Genomic DNA, 10,919 nt, shown 5'->3' with positions numbered 1-10,919 from the left:
CGCAAGCCGATTTTCACCTTGCGCTGTGGCGCGCCGCATTTTCGCTCGTATCTCGGGAACGGTTCGTCCTACGGCCATTTCGGTAGCAAATGACGTGACAAATAACTTTTGTTTTATACATTTTGCCATGAGATGCGTATTTCAGGCGCTAGGTAGACAATTTCACGATTATAGGCGTATTTCCGAAATTTCAAGGCCGGAGTTGGGGTTTCACCTTCCGATCCGATCTCAAAACAAAAAGTTGCATTGGAATCAAGAAGTACTAAGGCAACTTTTCCGCACTATTAGAAATTCCGAATCGAAAAAAGTCCGGAATCGACCCACCCTAGTGAGTACACAGAATACGGTGGGAAAAATTTACCAGATTAAAACTGAGCAACACTTAAGGGGCTATACCAATGTGACATTTTCAAAAAAAAAAAAAAGTTTTTGTTTTTTTTTTGCTTTTTCGAAAGTTTATTTTCAAAAATATTCTGTGAAATGGACACAGGTCGTATCAGGACAAGTTTTTGAATTGCAGCGTTCTACAAAGCGACCGCTCGATGATAAACGCCTTTTTCTGGAAACGACATTCCTCAAAATTGCCGACATCATAGCTCAACGAGATATTAACCGATCCACTTCAAATTAAGTTTGGCATAAAAAACGACAATCTTTTACCTTAACAATTTTTTTTTTTCAAAATTACGCCATTTTGTTCTTTTTTAATATTTCTTAAAGATCTTAGGTCATTGTATAGAAAATATTTTTTGGTTTCAGCAATTCATTCGGCCGGAATCATGTCAGTAGTTGGAGCACTTTTTTTGGCACCTCCGAAGACAGCACATACCTCCGCTATTTTTCAACACTTAAATAAAAAAAAAATCTTCAAATATAGCTGAAAACATACCGTATTACGTTCAAGGATGTTTGAAACATTTAATTGAGTACTTTCTTAAAAAAAATTAACGAAAATTACCTCATTTTTTATGCGTCACACTGGTATAGCTCCTTAAGATATAAGTTTCTGTAAAGGTGCGTGTACGCCATGTAGCATATCGTTTAAGCACATAATATGATAATACTGCTATATTCAACAACCCTATCTTTTTCATTTTATTGTAGACGAATCTAAAACTATAATAAATAATGTTATAGAGAGAATTGTCCAGCAATATTCCTAAATGTACCTTAGGAATTCGTTTGAGATAAATACATAAATTTTATATACGGTTACGCATTTTGAGGTTCCATACTTTTTTAATGAGAAAAGAGAGAAACGTCAAATTAAATGATGAATGTTAATTATTATTCGAAAGAACATTATTTGGCATTTATTTTTTTAAGACAACCTCTCCAGTCCCAAATGCAGACATTTCGCTTGTTTACATACATTACATGTTTCGTAAACGTCAGATCTTCGTATAACTTTTCAAGAGTCCATAGAGCGAAGCGATGTCGCTAGGGAAGGTTAAGCGGCTCCAGTTCATGTACAGGCCCTATGTATTTTGTACGCTTTCAATTTGAAATCTCGATGTAAAATGCGCCAAGTCGTTGAATACTTCAGTCCGAGTTGATATTAAAGGTACCGAATCGACTCTCCACTTTGTTCGTGTACACTCTGAGCTTCGGGTGCTACATTTTCTTGGACGTGGTCTATAATGACAGCTGGCTCTCAATATGGGTGACTGTATTATGAAAAGTATACCCAGTGGGCCGATGTTGACTCACGCGCGATCTGTAAAAATTATCCGCTATATAAAAGATCATGCTTGTTTCATATAAATCAATTCTATACTTTTGGTTGTAACCTTTCAAGTTAAGTGGATTTTCTTGTTCTCGAGTTCAATAAAAGCCTTTCTGATCCAGCGAGAAATTTGTTTCCAATTTCATTGAAAGTTAATAAATTACTACAACACAAAATCATAACTTAACCAATAAATTTATTTACTAGTTATGCTAAAAAACTTTATTCACTGTTGGCCTCACTTCAGAAGGGTGGGAGACCTGTAAAGAAATTATTCCCCACACTTATATTTGCATGCCATTTACAGTATCGTTTTTGTTGGTTTCATCTCCCTTTCAGTAAGTGGCTTCAAATTTCTTTCCGCTTTCGTTGCTCCAACACCTCTATATTTACATTTTTGTCGTTTCTAGATTAAAAGGGCAATCCCGGATGTGAGTTTCGTAGCTACTGCCTCGTTTCACTTTCGGTCGCCTGTCAATTGGTCGATTAAATGAGTTAGCAGGCCAATTGGTTTACAATACATTTGTGAAGATGAAGTGAGAGATGACGATTTAGCCATTACAGTAGAAGTGGCAATAGTAAAATATGAAGCAAGCGTAACATTGTATTTTGTCTTCAAATCGATTATTTATCGGATTGAAAAGGCAAATAATTTTCTTTCCTTAAGAGCAAGCTTCAGTTCATCTTTCATAGTAAAATAGAGAGGAAATGAAACCAGTTAACTTTTAGAGATTGGATTCATTAAGATAAAAGATATCAAAACTTTTTATAAAGGCTAAACTTGTAGTTAAGAAGTTATGTTATTTTATTCTTTCGAAGTTTTTATTAGCTCAAGCGTGCTTTCTAGTTGCGCAGTTATATAATTTAGAGAATACAATACCGACTGTTTCAGAGGTTTTATCACAAAGGTTTTGAAAAATTTTAAATAAAGAAGACTGATAGCTTTTACTACTACCATTTATAATGACATGATTTATAAGGCAAAATTTAACTTAGTAATTCTACAAGCACAAAATTTAACATACGGTAAACTTTACGATGTGTTTAACTTCCAATGCGACCAATTTTTGTGTCAACAGATATGTAAATGGAGTAGGAAGGTATTTTGTATCAACGACACGATACTCGATTGGCGTGTGACATGTGGTTTTGTCATGTCGACGCAGTTCTTTGAAAGGCTCTGTCTTAACCGCTCTTTCATTAGTTTTGTGCGGGTGCATGTTGTTTGTAAGTTTTAATGGTGTTTTTGCCTTGACTTTAAATGTACATATGTTAATTCTTTAATCAAGTGATTTTTTTTATGGGTGCGTCGATTATGACAAATGATTGTGTCAAAAACAAGTTGGTAATTTATCATATTATCATCTTGAAGGTGATCAGAAGTTTTAAAGTTAATCTTTTAAAAATGATATACCCAATAATTGGCAATTTCATTTCCCTTACGAACAGTTTTAAAAGATTAAGACGTTAAGATGAAAGTACTGCCTTTTCTCTAGCTCACTAACTGGAAAATTGGTAAAACACGGCTAGAGATCTGATGGGTAGAAATAAGTGTAAAATCATTGAAGAATTTGATTACAAAATGGTTATAGGAATGAAATAGGTCAGGTCATACCAAATAAGCTACATAATAACAATAAATATTTCAATAAATTACAGAGCCGATGTATTAATTAATTTCCATACAAATATATAAATATATAGTACTTATATCTGTCTCTTATACACATCTAGATGTGTATAAGAGACAGACACTATATTTTTATATAGTAAATATTTTTACGAGTTTATCGCAATTAGAAAGAAGAAAATTTTTCATTTCGTCTGCACAGAAGCTACAATACCTTGCACAGGTGCATATTGATTAACTTGATCCTGATTGGCCAGTTTATATGACATCTACATGATTTAATTGTATGAAATCTGCACTTTCGACAAATGAGATTTCAGATCAGAGATTAATATTTTCATGTATTAAGCAGCGGTGAACAGTCGGAGTCATTCATTCCTGGCTATTCTCGATTTACCTGCCGAACAGTTCTTAAATGATCAATAGAAATATCTCAATATTGTCAGCCAAACAGGTAAAGTAGCTCGTGAAGTAACGAGTTAGTATGACAATGGTTATATGTATAAACCTCATATACTACATACAAAAACAAGCTTACATGGTAATCCTTAGCTTAACGTTGATGCTAGATATATTCATATACTACGTTGAATATAAGCCATGTTAACCGTATTTGTTGTAAAGATTTTATGTGCGAACATTTTTATCGCTGTATAGTATAATATTCAAAAGTAGTATCATGATGTTATAAGTTGTAACTTTGAGAACTGTATGTAATACAATAACAGTTTTTTTAAACAAGTGTAAAAATTTATAATTTTATGGTTTTGCGATTCATTATGATAAGTTGTGAGTCTCCTAATTATATTTGTAAATAATCACATCCTCAGAAAATAATTTTTATTATCTGATTTTAAGGCGGAAGACAAATTATTTGAAATTTACTAAATAAAAAAGTAATCAGCTTTCAAACGTTTGTGATCATTGAAAATTACATTAAATTAGTTTCATATTATAAAAAAACTCATTGGCCCCAGCATAAAAAACCTCAACCATACTGAAAAAATTGATAATATTACGAAAATAAAGATAAGTCGTGCAATGTTGTTTAATTACTTGCGTTTTTGGGTTATAATAACACATGTATAAACATATATTTACGAGGATGGCAAAATGGTTGAAAACGCAGAAATACCGCAATAAATATAAGGACACTTTCTTTTAATAAACTTGAAGATGAAGAATAAGTATTGAAGATGTTACTAGAATAATAAATAAACTAATATGACAGAGGTTCTAAATTTTACTTCCAAAATGGTACTTGAGGGTTTTATGTGATATATATAACTGAAATTAAAAGATCTACCTTATCTTATAATGGTATTCATGTATCGTAAAATTGGGTTGAACCAGACCAATACTTCCTTTAGCCCCCATATACTTAATATAAACATTTTCGAACTTCCGAGTGACTTTATGACGCATATATCGGTGAATATGTGAGCTATCTTAACATAAATGAGCTTGTTTTACTCATCAAAGTGTATTTTTGCGCCTAAAATAAATAATTTTGAGCGAAAACCTGACTTAGCCCCCATATAATTAATATCAGAATTTACGGATATGGATACTATTTCAACTCCTATATACTTTAAATAATAATTTTTGTTTTTCTAAAAAACCTTATACCGAATATGTCGATATAGGTATATATAAAATTTGAGTTTCGATCCTTTGGTTGACGTTTTACACCTTAAATATGTATTTCTCTGGCTTTAATTTTTGCAAGTTGCAAGAATATAAGTGTTCGGTTGAACGCGAACTTAATCTTCCTTATTTGTTTAATCATTGATTGAATCCGACAAGTTTTTGTAGTACAACAGGACAACTAGGCACAATCAACACTAATACTAATTACGTTTGACATGCTGCATGTTGGAAACTAAGAAAGCGTTTTTACCAAAAAGTTTTATGTTACAGACAAATTTTGCATATCCATTATTTGATATACATTTGTACATTGCTTCCGCAGTTGCCGCACTACGTTTGCAATAAGACAAAGTTTTATATCTTTTATTTCAGTAATGATATGCTTATCATAACCAATGCACATTTTTTTATATTTATAATTAAATGAATGATAAGAATTGTTGAAGTACACATGTAAATATAAAAGTTAAACAACTAGAAGTTCATTCAAGTGAGGAAAGTTCTCTGATCGCCATTCACTTGGGAGTGTCCAAAACCATTATTTTACATATGACTCAAGCAGCTCACGACTACCGGTCTTTGACTAAGTATCCTCTGGGTAGGCTAAGAACATCCGTTTGAAGGCGAAACATATCCTCCGCAGGGTTGTGCGATGAGTTTGGGACCCGCCACATAAAAACTACCCCCAATGAAAATTAGCAATCAGCCTCGCATGAGAGACCTCCCTTTAGATGACGACCGTGGCAAATGAATTGAAGCCATGCACTTGGAATGTCCGGTCCCTTAATTGAGAAGGTGCTGCTGGCCAGTTGATTTATGTCCTCGTGAAAAAAAAGTATGACATCACCGCCGTTAAAGAAATGTGATGGGCGGGACAAGAACAGAAACGAGTAGGTCCTTGTGGCATTTACTGCAGTGGCCATATAAGGCTGAACCCACACCGGGTTAGTCAAAACAGTTTTTCATGTCTCATACGCAACTGCCCATAGTTTCATATGTGACAACCCATACCGAACAAGACAAAGCGAAAACGCATGTTCGTGCTTTGACTTGTTTGAAGAGCTGTTGTCGAACTTCTTATGTATTTTCATACAGCTAACGCACACTAAATGCGAGAAACCGTCTTTGTTGTTGATCCATACATCCTGAGCCACGGTACAACCCACACCGAATGGAACATTGCTTATAGCTGAACCGTTGGTTTTCATAGTAAAATTTACGCATTTTCTTTGTGCTTTTATTCTGCATACAAATTGTTAAAATGAACATTGACGCGGAAAAACTGGTTTTTTAGATCGCGGCAAGGAGCCCAGTATATAATTATAAAAATAAAGATCACACAAATAAGTTAATAACAGAAAAGCTATGGGACGAAATAGCTACAGAAATAAATAGTGCCGGTAAGTTCAGTTCATTTTATTTATACCATTTATACATGCAAACGTAATGTTGATAAGTATTTAAAAATATAAGGAAAATCAATTGTAGATATACAGTACAAAACTAAACAAATTTAGATAGCGTACTTATTTTACCAAGAAACTGATCCACTGGTGGAATTAAAATGTGATAGAAACTGGTCACGCATGTAACGTGCATCATTTGATGGCCTTATGTTTTCAACATTTTCATTCGTAGCCTCTTAGACTAAATATTACATAGCATCGAGTTCATTATATGTATTTCATTAAGCAAATGTTCTCGTTCCCGAATCATATTATGTAAAGCACAAGCAGCTACTATAATAGTTTCTACTTTATTAGGCGACAACAAAATTTCTGCATGAAAAATTCAAAACTTGTTTGCAAGAATACTAAATGCGCCTTCTACTACTTGTCTTGCTCTTGATAAACGGTAGTTGTATATTCTTCGCTCATTTGTCAAGTTCCTTTGTGCAAAAGGTCTTAGAACATTCGAAAGAAGAGGATAGCCTTCATCGGTTACAAAAATAAAAGGTACGCATTCCCAGCTTTCTGGAAATAGCTTTTGGTTATGCGGTAAATTTAATTGTTTTAGAATAAGTTTTTTCCAAAATTGTGTTTGAAAACATCACTATCGTCCCACTGCGAAAAAATACGAAAGCGACTTAAATGATTGCCCAGTTGAAAAATACCTGAAATAATATTTTAATTAATTGAAATCTTTTTCTAATTTTTATATCTTGCAGTAGCAACATGCAAAAATAAATGGACAAATGGACATGCGGATCTCATATTCGAGGTATTTGAGGGAAGGAAAAAAACAAACCATCTCTATCGAGTGGTAAGCAGAAGCGGAAGTGGAAGTACTTGGCTGATGCAATGTGTTTTTTTCAAAGAATTTGTACATCAGCATCTTGAAATGAGCAGTATTTTACCTATAAATAACCCTGATGTCGAAGAACAAACTACCGACTTGCCGCAAAATGATTTTACCGATGTAGTATGTACTGACAAAAGCAGTCCAATATCTGCAAAAAACAGTAAGATATCTATATATGAGATGATAGCAGGACCAATGATTTAGTTCCTAAACTCTAAGACGAAGCAGAAATCAAAAGGAAATGAAAATGAATTATTTTTTAAAAGTTTGCTGTCTGATTATGAAAAACTTTCCAGCAAAAAGCAAAGACCACTACCAACAACATACACTTCTCTCCTCTTTCTTTCTTTACCTGTCTTACTTATCCTCTCATATCTCTTTTTTTCATTTCATAATTTCCATACCAACTTACACTTAATTCTCACTTTCCTTAAATAATAATAACAACAACAATAAACACTTGCACTCATTAGTTTTAAGCTTAAATTCCTAGCTGTAAGGATTGAAAATTGTAATTAATTAATAAAGTTGCATTCGATAAGAACGGACTTGTTAAAAGTTAAATTGGAATGGAAATTAATCCATTTCCAGAAAAAGAGGAAAATGAATATCTAACAGTGTTCGGTAAGTTGAGTAGCGATTTCTTAAATATGTTAATAATCACTCTAACTTTTGGAAATTTATTCTATTAAAATTTACCATAGGAATTATGAATTCAGACGATAACTTAGAGAATATACACAATTCTCGAAGAAAAATTCTTAGAATATATTCATAATCGGAGTCGGAAGATGAGGATTCTAAAAGTATAAACATTTGTGTACCACCGGTCACAGAAAAACGAAGTGCCCGTGTACCACCGGTGGTACATGGCGGATAGAACGTATTAAGTACTTCAACGTTATCATCGGTCATGGAATTATCTAATATAGTACATGAATACAAATAAATATTTGTGTAATTAATAATTTATATTTTCATATTGATCATTGCAAAATTTTACCAAAGAAGGGATTTTGAATTAAAAATACATTGATTTTATGTTTAAAAACCTATTCGTTTTTACCTACTGTAGTGTTATAATTAATCTTTCCGCTAGAGTTATGCTTTTGCGATAATTTGCATCCTTGTGAAATTTCAAAATTTTCTCGGATACATTCTCAGTTCAGAAATCAAATTTGTATTAACATTTTCTGAATCGCGCTTCTGGTTGTACGGATGCACCCACCATTCTCTTTTATTTCTTTCACTTCGTTCACAAAACTCCTTTATTAAAAATAGGACTGGCACAATTTATCGTCCGAGTCCGATGAAATCTTTGTAAGAACTGATTTGTTTTCTTCTTTTTTAGTTTTATTTCAATGCACACCAAGCGCGACAAAAAGGGTTAGATCACAAGATGTTTTGTTGTTTTATTAATCAAAGGGGTTTTTGACTAAGCCGATGTGGGCTCAACTTAAAGGAGGGCAAGTTTGGTGTGGGATTCGTGGTGGGAGAGAGATTCCGTCATCGAGTACTATGATTCAGTCCCGTGATTGAGCGTTTAGCCACAATCCGAATCAAAGCGAGGTGCTTGGAGCGCACTTATAGGAGCTGCCCCGCCACGATGTCAAAATCATAGGTATCTTTGGCACGGCGGTCAGTAGATTCAGCCTCCACGAGAAAACATCCGCAAATGGGTTGCCCGAAAATATGGTTATCTGTAGTACTAGATTCCAGCAAAAGAAAATACATCAAGCTACCTGGCTGTCTCCGGATAGAAAAGCCACCAACCAGATCGAACATGTTGTGATAGGTGGAAGACATGTCTCCAGTGTTCTAGACGTGCGTTCGCTCCGAGGTCCTAACATCGACTCGGACCACTATCTTGTTGCAACCAAGATTCGCACCCACCTCTGTGCAGCAGAAAATGCACGTAAACAATGCAGGTTCGACATCGAGAAGCTGCAATCACAACAGACAGCCGAACGATTTTTTACTCGATTTGCACTCCTGCTTTCTAAGAGCACTAGTCAACAACTCGGTATAAAGAAACTGTGGGACGGTATTTCAAACTCCTTACGTACAGCTACAACCGAAAACATTGGTTTTCGGAAAGTGCTAAAGAATAGCTGGTACGACAAGTTGTGCCGTGTCGCAGCGGAGAGAAAAAAATCTGCCTACCTCGCAACGTCGACCACAACACTTGCGGGATGGGATAGATACCGAGAGTTGAAGAAGGATTCGAGACGCCTTTGCAGACAGATAAAGAAAGAGAACAAAATGCGTGAGTATGAAGTGCTTGATAAGATGGGGGACAGGGGTAATGATCGAAAAGTATACGAAAAAATACGGCGGCTTACGTACGGTTTTAAGACCGGAGCATACTCTTGTATAAACCAAGGAGGTGACATCGTAACCTTCCGACTCGTTCGATCCGATTCGTTCGATACCAAACAAGGTTACAGGCAATTCGACTCCCTATCGTGCAACTTTTTAAACCTGCTGCTGGAGAAAATAATTCGAGCTGCATAACTTAATCGAGCAAGTACAATCTTTTATAAATCATATTTTTTATATCATCGACCTCAACACCCGTGCCGTTAGTTCTGCTTTCTCCAGACTGGACAAGGAAGCAAAGCAAATGTGTCTGGCAGTGAACGAGGGCAAGACGAGATATCTGTTGATATCAAACATCAGTTTCGACTTGGCTGTCACGTCACTGCTGAAAGTCATAACTTTGAAGTCATAGATAATTTCATCTATCTTGGAACCAGCGTATACACCACCAACAATGGAAATCATACGCAGGATAACTCTTGCCAACAGGTGCTACTTTGGACTGAGTATACAATTCTCTCTCGACGAACAAAAACCAAACTCCACAAGTCACTCATAATTCCCGCCCTGCGATATGGTGCAGAGACCTGGATGATGACAACAACTGATGAGTCGACGCTGTGAGTTGAGAGTTGAGAGAAAAGTTTTGCGAAAGATTTATGGTCCTATGCGCGTTGGCCACGGCGAATAACGCATTCGATGGAACGATGAGCTGTACGAGATATACGACGACATTGACATAGTTCAGCGAATTAAAAGACAGCGGCTACGCTGGCTGGGTCATGTTGTCCGAATGGGCGAAAACACTCCAAGTCTGAAAGTATTCGACGCAGTAACGGCCGGTGGAAGAAGAGGAAGGGTAAGACCTCCATTCCGTTAGAAGAACCAAGTGGATAAGGGCCTGGCTTCTTTTGGAATATCCAATTGGAGCCACGTAGCGAAAAATAAAAACGACTGGAGCGCTGTTGTTAACTCGGCTATAGTCGCGTAAGTGGTGTCTATGCCAGTAAAAAAGAAGAAGACTACTTACATTTATAACCGTTTTATCGGAAATAAAGTTACTTTCTCTTTGCGACCTCCCATTGTCGATAAATTATTTTTCTTTTCATTTTTGTTATTTAGTTTTTCGTTTCCAATGTGTTACAAACAACTCTGAATTTATTTAAATTTTATCATTTTCAAAGGCTACTGCTACGAATAGTCAAATAAACTCGGCTTCACCTCAACAGGTATGCCCCTCCGATTTGTCAAATACAAAGCCAGCTCACTGGAGTTGACTATAAAACTCCAGAA

At 35.3% G+C, this 10,919-nt stretch overlaps 1 pseudogene; it reads left to right on the top strand.

Annotated features, from left to right (window-relative positions):
• Window positions 1–6,267: 6,267 nt before the first annotated feature.
• LOC108976083 lies at window positions 6,268–7,661 on the top strand (annotated as a pseudogene).
• The last annotated feature ends 3,258 nt before the right edge of the window (window positions 7,662–10,919 follow it).

The sequence above is a fragment of the Bactrocera latifrons genome, unplaced genomic scaffold (assembly GCF_001853355.1).
Source record: "Bactrocera latifrons isolate USDA-ARS-PBARC rearing strain unplaced genomic scaffold, ASM185335v1 scaffold_721, whole genome shotgun sequence".
Taxonomy (NCBI): Eukaryota; Metazoa; Arthropoda; class Insecta; order Diptera; family Tephritidae; genus Bactrocera; species Bactrocera latifrons.
The sequence above is the reverse complement of the archived record's forward strand: the minus strand, read 5'-3'. Positions and strand labels throughout refer to the sequence as shown.